This window comes from Aquarana catesbeiana, linkage group LG01 (genome assembly GCF_042186555.1).
Source record: "Aquarana catesbeiana isolate 2022-GZ linkage group LG01, ASM4218655v1, whole genome shotgun sequence".
NCBI lineage: Eukaryota > Metazoa > Chordata > Amphibia > Anura > Ranidae > Aquarana > Aquarana catesbeiana.
The window spans coordinates 880,124,802-880,140,947 of NC_133324.1; the positions used below are offsets into that span (position 1 = coordinate 880,124,802).

A 16,146-nucleotide genomic window follows, 5' to 3' on the forward strand; every position below is an offset into this window, starting at 1 on the left:
GGTTAGTTTGCATGTTGCATAAAAACTAAAACAGACTTTTTTAGTACTTTAAGTTTTTTTAAAGTGTTTGTAAAAGGCAGAAGGTTTTTTACCTCAATGCATTATACCTGTGTGCAGCAGCCCTCCTAATACTTGCCTGAGCCCTATCTCGATCCAGTGATGTGCGTGAAAGCCTCGGCTCTCAGGGGACTCTCCCTCCTTATTGACTGAGACTGCAGCGGGTGCCATGAGCTCCCACTGCTGTTAGTCAGTCAGTGAGCCAATGAGGGGGGTGGGGCTGAGCTGCGGCTGTGTGTGAATGGACATGGAATGGACAGAGAGCTTCTCCCTCTGGGGGCGTGTGGCAGGAGGGAGGAGCCAGGAGAGCCGGCCGGGGACCCAAAAAGAAGAGGCTCTGGGCTTCTCTGTGCAAAGCCAGGTAAGTTTTGACATGCTTAAGAGCCCTTTCACACTCGCAGCACCCGGTGTTGGCGGTAAAGCGCCGATATTTTTAGCGCTTTTCGGCCCTTAGCGGGGTCCTTTTTAACCTCCACTAGCGGCCGAAAAAGGGTTAAAAGCGCCGGCAAAGCACAGCTTCAGCAGCGCTGCCCATTGATTTCAATGGGCAGAGGCGCGGTGTATACACCACGCCTAAAGTACCTCAAAGAAGCTGCTAGCAGGACTTTTTTTTTTTTTTTTTTTTTTTTTTAACATCCTGCCAGCTCACCGCTCCAGTGTGAAAGCCCTTGGGCTTTCATATGGGTGTGAGAGGAGAGGCATTTTTAGCGAAATAGTGCCTGTAAAGCGCCTCAGTGTGAAAGGGGTCTTAAAAACAAAACAAAAAAAAAAACAGCCTGTAACCACTTCAGCTCCGGAAGGATTTACCCCCCCCTTAATAACCAGGTCATTTTTTTACGATATGGCACCGGGTCGCTTTAAATGACAAGTGGTCATGCGACGTTGTACCCAAACAAAATTGATGTGTGTGGGTTTTTTTTTTTTTTTTTTTTTTTTTTTTTTTTTTTTCCCCCACAGCGTATATTGATTGGTTTGTGCAAAAGTGTTATAGAGTCTGCAAAATAGGGGAAAGTTTTAGGGACTTTATTTCTTTTATTGTTTTTACTAGTAATGGCGGGGATCAGAAGAGGCAGATCCCCGTTCTGCCTCTTCACCTTGATCGTGTGTGGCCGGCGGACATAGAGTCCGCAGGGACCCACGGGCGAGTTTCCGCAGTACCACATGCACAGACCGACGTACAGGTACGTCGGTTTGCGCAGTCGAGCCACCTTTCCGCGGTATATATGCAGAAGACGGTCGGCAAGTCGTTAGTATCCTAATTTTAAATGTGGTAGCGCTGCTGGTAGACCAAATATAATGAACTAGACCAACGTATATGTGAAATTAATGATGCCAATAAAGTGCACAAAGTTCAATTGTAGTCCATTTGTGACATAGAAATGTGATATGAAAATTTTCCTATAAAAGGTGCAAACAAAAACGTCTTAATCTGGTGAAGCCACGAGCGTGGTGGTGTAACTAGTAGAGGTGGAGCTTGGCGGTGGAATCCTTTAGCTACAAGTGAGATCCAATTGGAATATGTTTACATGCTGTTTTTTACTTCAATAAATGTGAGTATCTTAAGCTGGGGTGGTGAGGTTCTGTCCATCTAACACCTTGGGTACTGCACTATTAGAAGCACTTTTGTTTTTTATTTCACTCTGGAACGGCTGTGGAGCCAAATTTGAAGTAGCCATATTCAAAGGATTTTGCACTTTGTGCAGAGCGTGTCTGACTCTTAAGGGCATACCAGGAACCACTGATCGCAGTGGAGCCATATCTAAAGGAGAATTGCACTGTGTGCAAAGTGTGTTTGACCCCCTGCAGGGTCTAACAAGGAGTTGAGCGTGCATTGCACTCTTTGATGGAAGCACATTTTACAGAGTGGAGTGGAGTCTCAGTGAAGCACGTTGGATTAGGAAGTGTGGTGTGTGTGTGTTGTGTGGTGTGTTTTTTTTTTTTTTTTTTTTTTTTTTTTTTTTTTTTAATGGGAAGATTTTTATGTCACAAATGAACTACAATTGAACTTTGTGCACTTTATGGACATCATACGATGGTCTAGTTCATTGTATTTGGTTTACCAGCAGCACTATCACATTTTAATAATTTTATTCTTTCTTTTTGTGGGGACACATAGGTGATAGCAGCAGCAATTTTCTATGTAGGTTTTTCACCATTAGGTGGCAGCGCACAGCTATATTGATTAATAAGTGGTTATTATCACTTTTAGATCCCCTTTCTCATGGGTGGGGTGATCAGGTCTGCCTAAAAAAAAAACTGACAGGCAGACCTGATCGCCTGTTGGACCATCCATTGCCCTCTATGGAGCGACATCTGATCCTGTCCACTAAAAACAGCGGTGAATCAGATGTAAACAGACGGGGTCTGTTTTTCATCTGACCGCCCATAGAGAAGAGTGGGGCTGTATCTGTCCGCTCTGCATAAGTAGACAGGGACCAGCCGTCCGTCTGCTCAGTGGGCATCAGTGGACAGATTCCCTGCTGAGCAGATGGACTGCAACAGAGTCCACCCTGTGTGGAAGGGGCCAAATGGGCAAAATACATTGCAGGTGCACCAAAACAAACAAACGGGGCAGAGTCTTAAAGTTTTCTGTAGAAAGTAGGCACAGCCTAATGCCGGCCATACATAGACTGAAACTCGGCCAGTTCAGCAAGGACTGGCTGAGATTTGATCCATGTATGGGCAGGCTCTTGGGTACAACCAACTTTGTTGGATATTTTTTTTTTTTTTTTTTTACATGCGATTTACTGCCAGTAGCTATAGCCACTAGAAGTAATCACTGTATTCTGCCAGCCCAGAAGGCTCCCCCGCTTACTTACCCAAAGTCAGTGACTCAATGGGGTTCATTTCCTAAAGCTGGAGAGTGCAAAATCAGGTTCACTTCTGCATAGAAATCAATCAGCTTCCATTTTTTTTAAATTTTTTTTTATTTTGCCAAAGTTTAAAGGGGTTGTAAACCCTCATGTTTTTTTCGCCTTAATGCAAGCCTATGCATTAAGGTAAAAAAACTTCTGACACTGACCAACCCCCCCCCGTTTTACTCGCCTGAGCACATTCGTTCCCACGGTGGAGATGCGCTCTACCTCCAATGACCGGGGTGCCGGGCGAAGTCTGGCATTCTGTGTCTATGGACGCAAATGCTGGACTCGGGAGCGCGCCCACGTGGTAACCCCCAGGGAGAGCGCTTCTCCTAGGGCAGTGATGGCAAACCTTGGCACCCCAGATGTTTTGGAACTACATTTCTCATGATGCTCAACTGCATTACAGAGTGCATGAGCATCATGGGAAATGTAGTTCCAAAACATCTGCAGTGCCAATGTTCACCAGCACTGTCCTAGGGGGTTTCCTGATGCGGGGAGGAGCCGTGAGCGCCGTTTGGGGGACCCGAGAAGACGAGGATTGGGGCCACACTGTGCAAAACAAACTGCATAGTGGAGGTAAGTATGAGATGGTTTTTTTTTTTTTTTTTTTTTTTAAACAGAGTGTTTACAAGTTACAACCCCTTTTAATTGAACAAGCTGAAGTTAGAAGCTGATTGGTTACCATGCACAGCTGCACCAGATTCTGTGTGTTCTAGCTTTAGTAAATCTACCCCATACGATCAGCATGACAGTTAGGAAACTAGAAGTGACTACAAAGAAGTCAGCCATGGCAGCCTTCATGTTTCTGTTTACTGTATGCAAATCTTGCTATTGGATTCCTCTTAGGCCCCATGTACACTGCTGCTGCTAAACGGACGTTCAGAGGCAGTTGGACACTTTTTTTTTTCCAACTGCCCCTGAACTCATTCAATGTTCTCATGTGTACATGTACACTGGTTAATTTACTGTCATTTTTAGGCAGTTGTGTTTTATAGGCGTTTGAACTCATTTTTTTGTTAAAAAAAAATAAAAAGATGCCAAACGCGGTAATCCGCGTTTAGCCGCGTGTTTCGTTTTATAGGCATTTTTTGTTTTTGCCCATTTTAAAAAAAAAAAAAAAAAATTTTAGAAACGCTTCTAAACGCGGCAAAACAGACGTTTTAAATGTGGGTTACTATCTGTCAAGTTAAATTGTTCAGGAGAGGTTGTGATCCTAAAGAATATGTAACCTAATTTTTTGTTATGTAAACTAACATTTCATATTCCTGATATGTGCCTGCTGTACCATGTACAGTGAGGGGAAAAAAGTATTTGATCCCCTGCTAATTTTGTACGTTTGCCCACTGACAAATGATCAGTCTATAATTTTATAGGTATATTTTAACAGCGAGAGACGGAATAACAAGAATATCCAGAAAAACGCACTTCAAAAATGTTATTTCTATTTTATGTGTTTGTTTTTTTTTTTTCATTTCTATTTAAAAGGGGAATGGGTTGTTTTTACATGGTGAGGGTTTACAGTCACTAAGGCTCGGTTCACACTATTGTGATGCGGGAACCAGCACGATTCCAGTGCGGGTTTGAGCATCGCCTGTCTCTGGCAGAGACATGCGATATGAACACCCTGCGATCTGATTCCAGTGCAAAACAAAAAAGGGGTCCTGTACCATTTTGGTGCGAATTCAATGTGAATCCAGCCATACAATCTGGCTGAATTCACATCGCACAGACATTGCATGTGATCTGCACAGCAGTGTGAATCACATGCGATGTCTAACATCGCACCAGTGTGAACCCAGCCTTAAAAAAAAAAAAAAAAAAAAAAAAAAATTTTTCTTTTTACATAAACCCAAATATTCAGTGGAACATCCACTATTTTTATTTGACTGGTCCAGTACCCACAAATGTATAATTCAGTAAATATTACAATATAGTGAATATTTGCTAATTTTTTCAGTGACCAAGAGCTTGTGATTTATAGGAACTATTGTCACTTCTTTGCACCATTACTCAATCAATTTGAAGTAAAACTTGCAAAACTGAGTTTCACAAAATGCATGATGTTTCTCAAATGGTCCCTCTCAGGTCACACCATTGCGTTGCACATTGATGTGGTGCTGCTTGTTCAGAATGGCACCCCAGTGCAACTTCTCAACACTCGGTTTGCAGGGCCACATGCTTACCTGCACTGCTGAAAATGCTGCATGCATGATTTGTGGTATCTTGGGCAGGTAATTTGTAGCCTGTGTGACCCAAGGTGCAACATCGCACTGCAGCAGGCTAGGCTGGGGTGAATGGGTCCTAAAGGTGAAGGCTCCAAGCTCCATCCAGCTCTGCTTCTACTTGTCTTTTTGCTCTGAACTCCTATGCGTTGTATGTTATTAGTAGAGCGTTGGCTCTTGTTAGGCATGGGTAGAATCGGGTTAAAATGGTGCAAATGATGCTGTAGAATGGCTTACAGAGTAGATTAATGTAAAAGACTGATGGACTTGCCTTAGGAGAAGGGGTGCCAGTGCTATAAGCCAGCCAGTCTCTACTGCATTACATAATCTAACGCTGGGATTTGCTGCTAGAAGAGTGGTGACCTCTTCAATATGGGGTTGCCACCTCCTGGGAGGGGCAGGTCTGTGACCAAAGGAAGGAGTCGAGTGGCCGGACTGTGCTGTCTGGCAGGGGATTATTACAAGATGAAAGAGCTGCCAATATCAATTGTGGGTGGGTTGATTAAGAAATCCAAATCTTTCTAGCATTCTGACAAAATGTCATTTCTGCTACCGTTTCTTCAATACTGTGCTGAAAATTTTGCAGGAATACATCGGAGTACATAGTTTTTTATAATTGTGCCACCTAATTCACAGTATTGCTAATTTTGAAGATCGTGGCTAGATAGTTTATTTAAAAAAAAAAAAAAAAATCTATCCATCTTAAATTTTTATTTATTTTTTTAGTCTGTCATTTAACACAAATACCTAAAACTATGGATGCCCAGCCTGCGGGCCACATGTATCTTGTGACCTCAAATCAGGGAAGCCCATGCTCCTGGGATGGGGGGGTTGGCAAGCCCAGATTGTGATCAACAGGTTACTGACCCGCCATCCCAGAGCATCAGAGTTCATGAGGCTGGCAGAGGAGGAAGCCGGCCGCTGCAGAGGGAGTTCCTGTCCCAGGCGGAGTGATACTAAGTGCATTTCACCTGGGACCTTTCTAGCAGCCTGGAAAGCGATGACCGTAGAAGCTGGAAGAGGAATTGGTCAGTGTAATAAACATCACATACACTGCACTTTTGCAATGGGAAAATTAGCACTTCTAAAAAAAAGTGTTTATTAGGTTGCTTTCACACTGGTCCGCAGGTGCCGCTTTCCTGTAGGTTGGCTGCACTGAGCCATAGACTTCTAGTGTATCCTGTGGGTTTGATACGCTTTCATAAAGTACACCAAACCCCGAAAGATGTATTAGAAGTCTAAAGCAAACAGCAAATTCAAATTATCAGTGTGAAAGCAGCCTTATAGGGGGCTCAGGACAGTGAGGGCTCATTTACTTTTTGGGGGCGGTAAAACCCCATAGTTGTGGCCCGTGACTGGTTACCAAATCACTTAAGCGGCCCTTGCTCTTAAAAAGGCTAAGCACCCCTGACCTAAACTGCAAAAAAAAACAAAACAAAAAAAAAAAACAAAACAAAAAAGCTTCATAACCCACACCAGCAGAGAATATATACAGTAGAGAGAGATAATTTCATAGTGCAACACTGTTTGTTGAACCATATATTAAAAGCAATATAAACAAAATTACAAATGCAGTGCTTCGCTCAGCACAATGGTAGAAATGCCTCTTTACAATAGAATTGGGTGTTTCCACCGCATATGTATACACTGTTGGAGTGTGTAATGAAGCCTAAAGAGGAAGGAGACCAAAATTGGGTTTAATGCCTGTGCGGTTTTGACCAACTTCTTTATTCCAGTGGTCATGATTTTTTTGGCAGTTTTCCATTGGGACGTGTGGGGTGGTGGTGGACCAGTTACCGGTCTTTGAAGGAGGATGCTTCTGGGAGCAATGAGACTGCACATAGAATTGCACTTTGGAGACTTTGCCTCTGGATGCTTAACGTTTTTTTTTTTTTTTATTGGAAGACACTATGTATGGCATGCATTAAAAAGGGGAACAACTCCAGAGATAAAACAATAATTCTCCCACTCTACAAGACTCTGGTCCGGCTGCACTGTCTGGAGGATATTGGTTATGAAGAAAGGTTGTGAGCACTGAACTTATCCCCTCTCAAGCGTCTCTTCTCCAGAGAGAATATGATTTCAATATACAAATACCGTACTGGTGACCCCACAATAGAGATAAAAAATTTTGTGCGGAAGGGATTTTAACAAGACACGTGGCCACTCATCACAACTAGAAGAAAAAAGGTTTAACTTCAAACTACGTAGAGGGTTCTTTACTGTAAGAGCAGCAAGGATGTGTAATTCCCTTCCACAGGCGGTGGTCTCAGCGGGGAGCATCGATAGTTTCAAAAAACTATTAGATAAGCACCTGAACGACTGCAACATACAGGGATATACAATGTAATACTGACATATAATCACACATAGGTTGGACTTGTGTCTTTTTTTTTTTTTTTTTTTTTTTTCCAACCTCACCTACTATGTAACTATGTATATGTGTGTGTGTTTTTAGTGTTTTTATGTTTTATGTGTTTCTGCACAATGTATTTATACACAATATATCAACTTTTGCACAGGTTTTATGCACAATAATTGACTTTATATCTGAATACTTGGTTATTTTGGTATATAAAAATGTTTTTTTTTCTATTTTTATATTCTGATTTGATTGAAGTGTTTGTATCCTCCTCAGTTCAGTGCAAAGGACCTTGTACATTGGTTGTTATCACAGAGGGTATTTAAAGGATACTGCGGTGGGCATGTATTTATCTACAGCCTGCAGTGAATAGAAGTTATAATGCACACAATGGGTGTCTTGGTGGACTGCATTGGAAAGCTAAGCAGATCACACTACTACCATTCAAGCTAATGCAAGCTGTAATCACAGGGATACCGGTGTGTCTCGTGGTGCATTCTTGTCACTGTGGCAACCAGGCAGGATGATGGGTCTTCTTGGATACACCTGTGTGCCTTGTCCCCTGGAGGGTTATCAAAATACAAGTCCCCTTATCAGCTGTTTGAATGCTGGCTTAGTAAGCTGATGATCTGGTGAATAAAAACCCCTATTGGAGCTCAACACCTTTTTAATGTGGTGTGTTTTTTTTTTTTTTTTTTTTTTTTTTTTTAATTTTTTGTGTGAGTTTTACAAGCCGACAGAGGTTTGATTTCGTGTTGATGAAAGAATCCTATCTTTTAGATATCGACTGCACTAAGTGGGCAGTTTAGGCAATTGTCAATCCTTTTATTTGAAATTAAAAACTTGCCTCTGGCTGCTCAACCAAATTGATCTTTTTCCTTCTTGTTCTATTCAGTAATCGTGTTTTTTTTTTTTTTTTAAGGGCCGGTTCACACCAGAATTTCACAGCAACACTGTCCACATTCCTATGTTTTTCCTGCAGTGCACTTTTGCTGCCCGGCTGCAGATTGCATTAGAACGCACTAAAAGTAGTGCATGCACTACATTTGAAAAACGCACTGCAGCAAATTGCATGGTACTGCGGCCCCATGCGATCTGGTGCCCACAAACGCACTGCGTTTGGGATGATAATGTATTGGTGTCCACAGCAGATCGCAAAGCCAGTGCGTTTCAAATGTGATGCAGGAAATGCTCACTTTTATGCACCGCGTTCTGGTGTGAACTGGCCCTGAAGTAGAAATATGGAGTCACAAAATAACCAAACCTGCATACTTGCTGCAGCATTCACGTGACACTAAAGCTGTCCTACGTTGGCCCTAAGTCTGCTCGCAGCTGATTGATCATCGCTGCCCCTCCGCTCTGCTGCTCCAGAGCCCACTGTGGCACCAGGCTAGGGAGGGGACATACATGGCTGGATCTTGATCTCCGTTGAGATGCAAATCAGTCAGGGCCAGTTCACACCACATGCAGTCCAGTGTGGTGTTTGTTTTGTTTTTTTTGTTTTTTTGCTGCATCAAAAACGCATGGAAAATAGTGTATATGATTTTTAATGGCATAGTTCACACCAGTGCTTGCAATTCCAGTTCTGGGGGGAAAAAAAGTAGAACATGCTGCATTTTTTTTTCCTGCACTTGACTGTACTGGAATGCTGTAAAATGCATCATAAATGCACTGGAACACACATGTCCTTTATTTAAGGTTCAGAAAAAAGAGGGGGGGGGGAAAATGCATTGGACTGCATCAAAAAACCTGTCAAAAACGTGCATGCAGAAAAGCATCTGGAACACATCCGGACTGTGTTTTTCTATGGTGTGGACTGGCCCTCAATCAGGTGGATCCCCGACAATACTGCTGCAACAATGGTGGGACCCTTGGGGACCTCTTGTGAAATCCAAGTTGTAAAACCCTGCTTTAGACAAATCTCTATTGGATAAAAAAAAAATTAGCCTTGGTTGTAACCAGCTTTACCTTTCTGACACATAAGGCTGAATTCTTCAAGCTAGAATGTATAGCTTATTTGCTATAACAATGCTTTCATTTTCAACTTTGAATGTCATGTGGTTTTTTTTTTTTTTTTTTTTTTTTTTTTTTTTTTTTTTTTTTTTTCTTTTTCATATTGCTATACATAAGGAATGTTCTAGCTTAGTGCAGCATATTGATCTGCATGGTGGACTTGTGTGTCTTTGCTTTGAGTCCCTCCTATGATGGTCAGAATGTGTCTGTGTATACACCCCTTCTGTGTATGTCTGCTGAGCAAGTAACAGGAACAAGAAGTCTCTGTCTGGTTGAGTCATGAAGGGTTTGTTCTCGCATTGTCATCTTCCTTCTCTGTTATCGTCATTATAAATGTACTGAGATGTTTCCAGGCAGGAAGTTAAGCTCATGTCAGTGTATAGAGCTGCATGCACCCACAACTGTGACACTGCCGAGTGTGCATGCTAAAGTGGATGTAAACCCAATGTCATCCTTTCTAAACTACTGCCATAAGGGGTTATCTATAAGGATATACATGCCTCCTGCATGTATCTTTACCTGTCAAATGTCTCCCCTCTGTCTTTTATGAGACCCGAAAAACTGCAGATTCTGTGGGTGGGTCTGTTGTCTGGAGCTCGGTGGGTGGAGTCGTGATGTCAGTAGACTCCCCGCCCACCTCTACACTCCCCTTGTCAATATGCATTTTCTCCTGTGTATTTCTTACACTGAACTTCTGCTATGATCTCTAACATCCAGTGAAAAGACCAGGAAAGTAACCACATGACTTCAGCATGCCAAATCATGCTGAGTGTATAGAATCAACACAGGGCTCTGTACAGAGGGAACAATCTCTTATCCCTACAAAGCAGCCCAGAACTGTTTTTTGAGAAAGTCAGTCTGTTCCACATTTTCACAGCTCTTACGGCAAAGAAGCCTTTCTGCTTTTCCTCCTAGATGTAAAGAATGCCTCTTTCTTTCTTCTTTTTCTTCTTTTTCTTCTTTCTCTTCTTTCTCTCTCTTCTTTCTCTCTCTTCTTTCTCTCTCTTCTTTCTCTCTCTTCTTTCTCTCTCTTCTTTCTCTCTCTTCTTTCTCTCTCTTCTTTCTCTCTCTTCTTTCTCTACTTTTTTCTTTTTTCTTTCTCTACTTTTTTTCTTTTTTCTTTCTTCCTTCCTTTTTTCTTTTTTCTTTCTTTCCTTTCCTTTCCTTTCCTTTCCTTTCCTTTCCGACATGTAGCCCTCTTTTGGGGTGGTTATGAGAATTACCCTCCCCAAATAGGATGTTGAGCAAATGAAAATAAAAAAATAGAGTTCTTCTGACTGCTTGAATTTTTGGATAAAAACCATGCGCAGTAATCATGATGTATAGCGGAATCAAATCGTGGACAGGATAATCGAATCGTGAGACCAGTGAAGATGCACACCCCTAATAGTTGGTCTGGAACCAGGCCCGGACTGGCCATAGGGCAAACCGGGCATTTGCCCGGTGGGCCGCCAGCTCCGTGGCCTGTGTTGCTGATCAGGCCGCACAGTGGGAGGTAAGCGGCGGCCTGGACAGGGTTAACACAGATCGCCACCGCGGCTTACCTACTGCTATGCGCCATACCTGTGTCATCTCAGGACTGCGGTGTTCTCGCAACTACAAATGATGTTAGCGGCTGATTGGCTGAGCTGTGTGTCTCTCTCACACAGTTCAGCCTCAGAGCCAACACTGACACTTCCGCTCTCTCCTCGGACACTGCTGCTCCTCCCGCCTTTCTACTCCTGTCTGCCCCGCCCATGCCCCCTGTTTGCCCCGCCCACACTCCTTGTGTCTGCCCCGCCCACACATCCCCGGGCACATGTGAAGGAAGATTGATCACAAGATAAAAGCTGCAGGCAGCCTGCTCCTGAGCCTCCATCCTGGGGTGAGTAAACCCCCCTGTCTCCTGCCTCCCAGTGTATATATAAAACAAATTTAAGCGGTGCCCTGTGGACTCTGATGCAAGAGGGGGCTTTGGTGAGCAGAGACCCCTTACATCAGAGTTCCCCTTTACACCAGAGTCCACAGCACTCCCCCTTAAATCGGGGTTCTCAGAACACCACTTTACATTATGCCCCTCTTAAATAAGGGCTCCCTTTACATTAGAGTCCACAGAGCTCCCCCTTAGAGTCTGCAGAGTTTCCACTTACTCTAAGGGGGGTCTGTGCGGACTCTGATGTAATGAGGGGTCTGTGCGGACTCTGATGTAATGAGGGGTCTGTGCGGACTCTGATGTAATGAGGGGTCTGTGCGGACTCTGATGTAATGAGGGGTCTGTGCGGACTCTGATGTAATGAGGGGTCTGTGCGGACTCTGATGTAATGGAGGGGTCTGTGCGGACTCTGATGTAATGAGGGGTCTGTGCGGACTCTGATGTAATGGGGGGGTCTGTGCGGACTCTGATGTAATGAGGGGTCTGTGCGGACTCTGATGTAATGAGGGGTCTGTGCGGACTCTGATGTAATGAGGGGTCTGTGCGGACTCTGATGTAATGGGGGGGCTGTGCGGACTCTGATGTAATGGGGGGGTCTGTGCGGACTCTGATGTAATGAGGGGTCTGTGCGGACTCTGATGTAATGAGGGGTCTGTGCGGACTCTGATGTAATGAGGGGTCTGTGCGGACTCTGATGTAATGAGGGGTCTGTGCGGACTCTGATGTAATGAGGGGTCTGTGCGGACTCTGATGTAATGAGGGGTCTGTGCGGACTCTGATGTAATGAGGGGTCTGTGCGGACTCTGATGTAATGGAGGGGTCTGTGCGGACTCTGATGTAATGAGGGGTCTGTGCGGACTCTGATGTAATGGGGGGGTCTGTGCGGACTCTGATGTAATGAGGGGTCTGTGCGGACTCTGATGTAATGAGGGGTCTGTGCGGACTCTGATGTAATGAGGGGTCTGTGCGGACTCTGATGTAATGGGGGGGCTGTGCGGACTCTGATGTAATGGGGGGGTCTGTGCGGACTCTGATGTAATGAGGGGTCTGTGCGGACTCTGATGTAATGAGGGGTCTGTGCGGACTCTGATGTAATGAGGGGTCTGTGCGGACTCTGATGTAATGAGGGGTCTGTGCGGACTCTGATGTAATGAGGGGTCTGTGCGGACTCTGATGTAATGAGGGGTCTGTGCGGACTCTGATGTAATGAGGGGTCTGTGCGGACTCTGATGTAATGGAGGGGTCTGTGCGGACTCTGATGTAATGAGGGGTCTGTGCGGACTCTGATGTAATGGGGGGGTCTGTGCGGACTCTGATGTAATGAGGGGTCTGTGCGGACTCTGATGTAATGAGGGGTCTGTGCGGACTCTGATGTAATGAGGGGTCTGTGCGGACTCTGATGTAATGGGGGGGCTGTGCGGACTCTGATGTAATGGGGGGGTCTGTGCGGACTCTGATGTAATGAGGGGTCTGTGCGGACTCTGATGTAATGAGGGGTCTGTGCGGACTCTGATGTAATGAGGGGTCTGTGCGGACTCTGATGTAATGGGGGGTCTGTGCGGACTCTGATGTAATGGGGGGGGGGGTCTGTACGGACTCTGATGTAATGGGGGGGGGGGTCTGTACGGACTCTGATGTAATAGGGGGGTCTGTGCGGACTCTGATCTAAGGGGGGTCTGCGCGGACTCTGATCTAAGGGGGGTCTCTATGAACTCTGATGTAAGGGTGGTCTGTGGGGACTCTGATGTAAGGCGGGTCTGTGGGGACTCTGATGTAAGGGGGGTCTGTGTGGACTCTGATGTAAGTAAGCAGGGGGCAGGAGGAGCTGGAGGTTTGCACAGTGAGCAGAGAGTAAAAAGGGGGGGGGGGACATGATTGCAAGGACACTGTAATATAAAGGGGACTGCACTGTAAAGGGGCACTGTAATCATTACAGTGCAGTCCCCTTTTATATTTATACCCCCTCCACTCGGGTCCCTGGAAAGATTGTCTGCTCAGTCTAAAATGCCCGGGCCTATTTTTTGTCCCAGTCTGGGCCTGTCTGGAACCATTGAGTATGTGAATGTATATTCCTCGAGCCTATTCTATAACTACAAACAAAAACCTTTTCCATTTGTGAACACAAGGACATGTGAGGAGAAGTGGAGTAGTGTTGTGTGGGTTTTTTTTTTTTTTTTTCCCCTGACATGCATTATTAAAATGTCTGGATTCTGGCTGCTATTGACTCCTATAGCTCCAGTTTGTAGTCCCACTGTGCTGACAGAAGGTAAACCTTCCTGCATACTGCAATTAGTGCATTTATTTGCATTAGTGTTCTGTCCTGTACACTGACATGTGGCTGTCCCCAAACAGCTCCATCGTTTCCTAGCCTCTTCTCCACCAGTTCTCCTCCACACTGGTTTGATTTTGTTCTCAGCCCAACACGCATGTAAATTATAAACGTGTAAAACTTGATTTGTGACATGGATCCTGGCACAGCACACTTTTTCAACAGTTAAACGCATAAACAATTCATTATTTGGCTGCTGCTGCTCTGCATCTTTTATAGCCTCCTTTCTTTTCGTTTCTACTATCTATTCTGATCTGCTGTGTGAGTGAGACACCAGGCTTAAATTTCTGGAAAAGCAGGCTGGCCCCCAAGCTGAAGACAGCACTCTTGGTCTGTCTGGCTGAATCTCTGTGAACATCAGTGCACACTGCTGTGTTTAAACTACATTCTTACTTTAAAGTCAGAATTCTGTGATTCAAAATCCAAGTCAGACTTCTGATCTCCGGATTCTTACTCTGAAACAATTTTTTTTTTTTTTTTTTCTATTGCTCTTGAAATGGCCCCAGGGCTCTTTCTCAGGGAACACACCTGAATGTTGTGTTTTTTTATTACTAAACTGACCAAAAGCAGATGCACTCCTCCAATGTGATACCGTACATATGCAGCCCACGCATTCAAGTAGATTCAGATGAGGACTTCAGTTTTGGTTTGGGAACCCACTGCATCTTGACGTTGCTGGTACAGATGTTAACACAATCTGTGTAGGTGACCTCAGGGTAAGTGATCACAAGTGTTTAGATCAGGGGTCTCCAAACTGTGGCCCTCCAGTTGTTCAGGAACTTCAATTCCCATCATGCCTACTCATGTCTGTGAATGTCAGTTTTGCAATGCCTCATGGGACTTGTAGAGATCCCTATCCTACCCACACCTAACAACTGTTTTTTAATTTTCTCCATCAGCTCACCCCCCACAGTTATTACCTTTTTTGTTTCCACTTGACCCTCCCTTCTAGATTGTAAGCTCTAACAGGGCCCTCTGATCCCTCCTGTATTGATGTGTACTATCTGCCCTCATGTTGTAAAGCGCTGCACAAACTGTTGGCGCTATATAAATCCTGTTTAATATTGTTCACTTGCATTGTTTGTGGCATAGCCTGATGACCTAATGATTTCAGCGTCCAAGAACACCTCCTACACTTTTTTAAATGTAATGATAGTAATGTTTTAGAGAAGACCTACAAAAATCTTCAATATGAATGCAATCGCTGGAGTAGCATTAACATGAATATTGAAAGCATGCATCACATAACATGGATATTTTTCGATCATGAGGAGCAATGTGCTGATGTCACCGTGCTACATGTGATCCTGGAAGGACGGGCGTTCATGGTTTAGCCGGCCGTCTTGTTTTATATGCTGTGTTTAAACTAGATTAATGTAAGTGCATTACCTTTTTTGGTTTTATATTAAAATTTAGATTTTACACTATGGTGAGTTTATCTCTTTTTGGGGAATTATGAATGTACTCATCATTTCAAGTTGTGTGGAGTGCCTTATCCGAGTTCAGCTGTGCCCTGGTCCCTGGATTATAGGTTTGGTGAGAGTTGCCCTTTGGATATCCCTTCACTGGATAAAGGCCCTGGCTGGGTATTAGCCACAATCAGCTGGTAAGCAAGCATCCCTTGCGGTTTTTTTTTTTTTTCACAGTATTTGATGGTGAGGAATAGTAACACAGGGCTCGACAAACCCCAGGCGCCAGGTCGCCATTGCGAACAGAAACCGCACCCTGGCGCCTAGGCTGCCACCAGCCCACTCACTGCAACTCCCGATGCCCCAGACATGCAGTGCTATGATATTTAACACTGACCGCCGTTCCTCCTCCCTTCTCCACGCTTGGCGCTTGAGCCAGAGCCGCTGAGTGTGTGAAATTGACACGTAACAGAGAGAGAGGAGAGAGAGCGAGAGAGAGAGAGAGGATCTGTCAGAATTGAGCTTGATGTCGGGGGTGGGCGGGACCCCGCCGGGGTGGGACCCAGCAGCTATCAAACACCAGCCAATGGGATGGGATCTGGGCTGGCCGCTACGTGTGTGGCCCCGCCCCTTTTCTTAAGCAGCCCAATCATTGGCTGGTGTTTGATAGCTGCTGGGTCCCCCCCCCCCCCCAACCGGGTCCCACCCACCCCCGACATTAAGCTTAATTCTGACAGCTCCTCTCTGTTACTTGTCAGCTTCACACACAGTTACTCAGCTCAGTGTGAAACCTGCCAGTGCCATCTGTCAGTGCCACCTGCCAGTGCCAGCTGCTACCACCAACCAGTGCCACCGCCAATCAGTGCCACGTGCTCGTGCCAACCAGTGCCACCGCCAATCAGTGCCACCTACCACTGCCAATAGTGCCACCAACCAGTGCCACTGCCATTCAGCGCCACCTGCCAGTGCCAACCAGTCAGT

The 16,146-nt window shown here is 44.9% G+C and overlaps 1 protein-coding gene across 1 annotated transcript in view; it reads left to right on the forward strand.

Moving 5' to 3' along the window:
• LOC141117680 (TBC1 domain family member 14-like) overlaps positions 1–16,146 on the forward strand; it is a 234,523-nt gene that overhangs the window by 15,850 nt on the left and 202,527 nt on the right. The window lies entirely within an intron of this gene.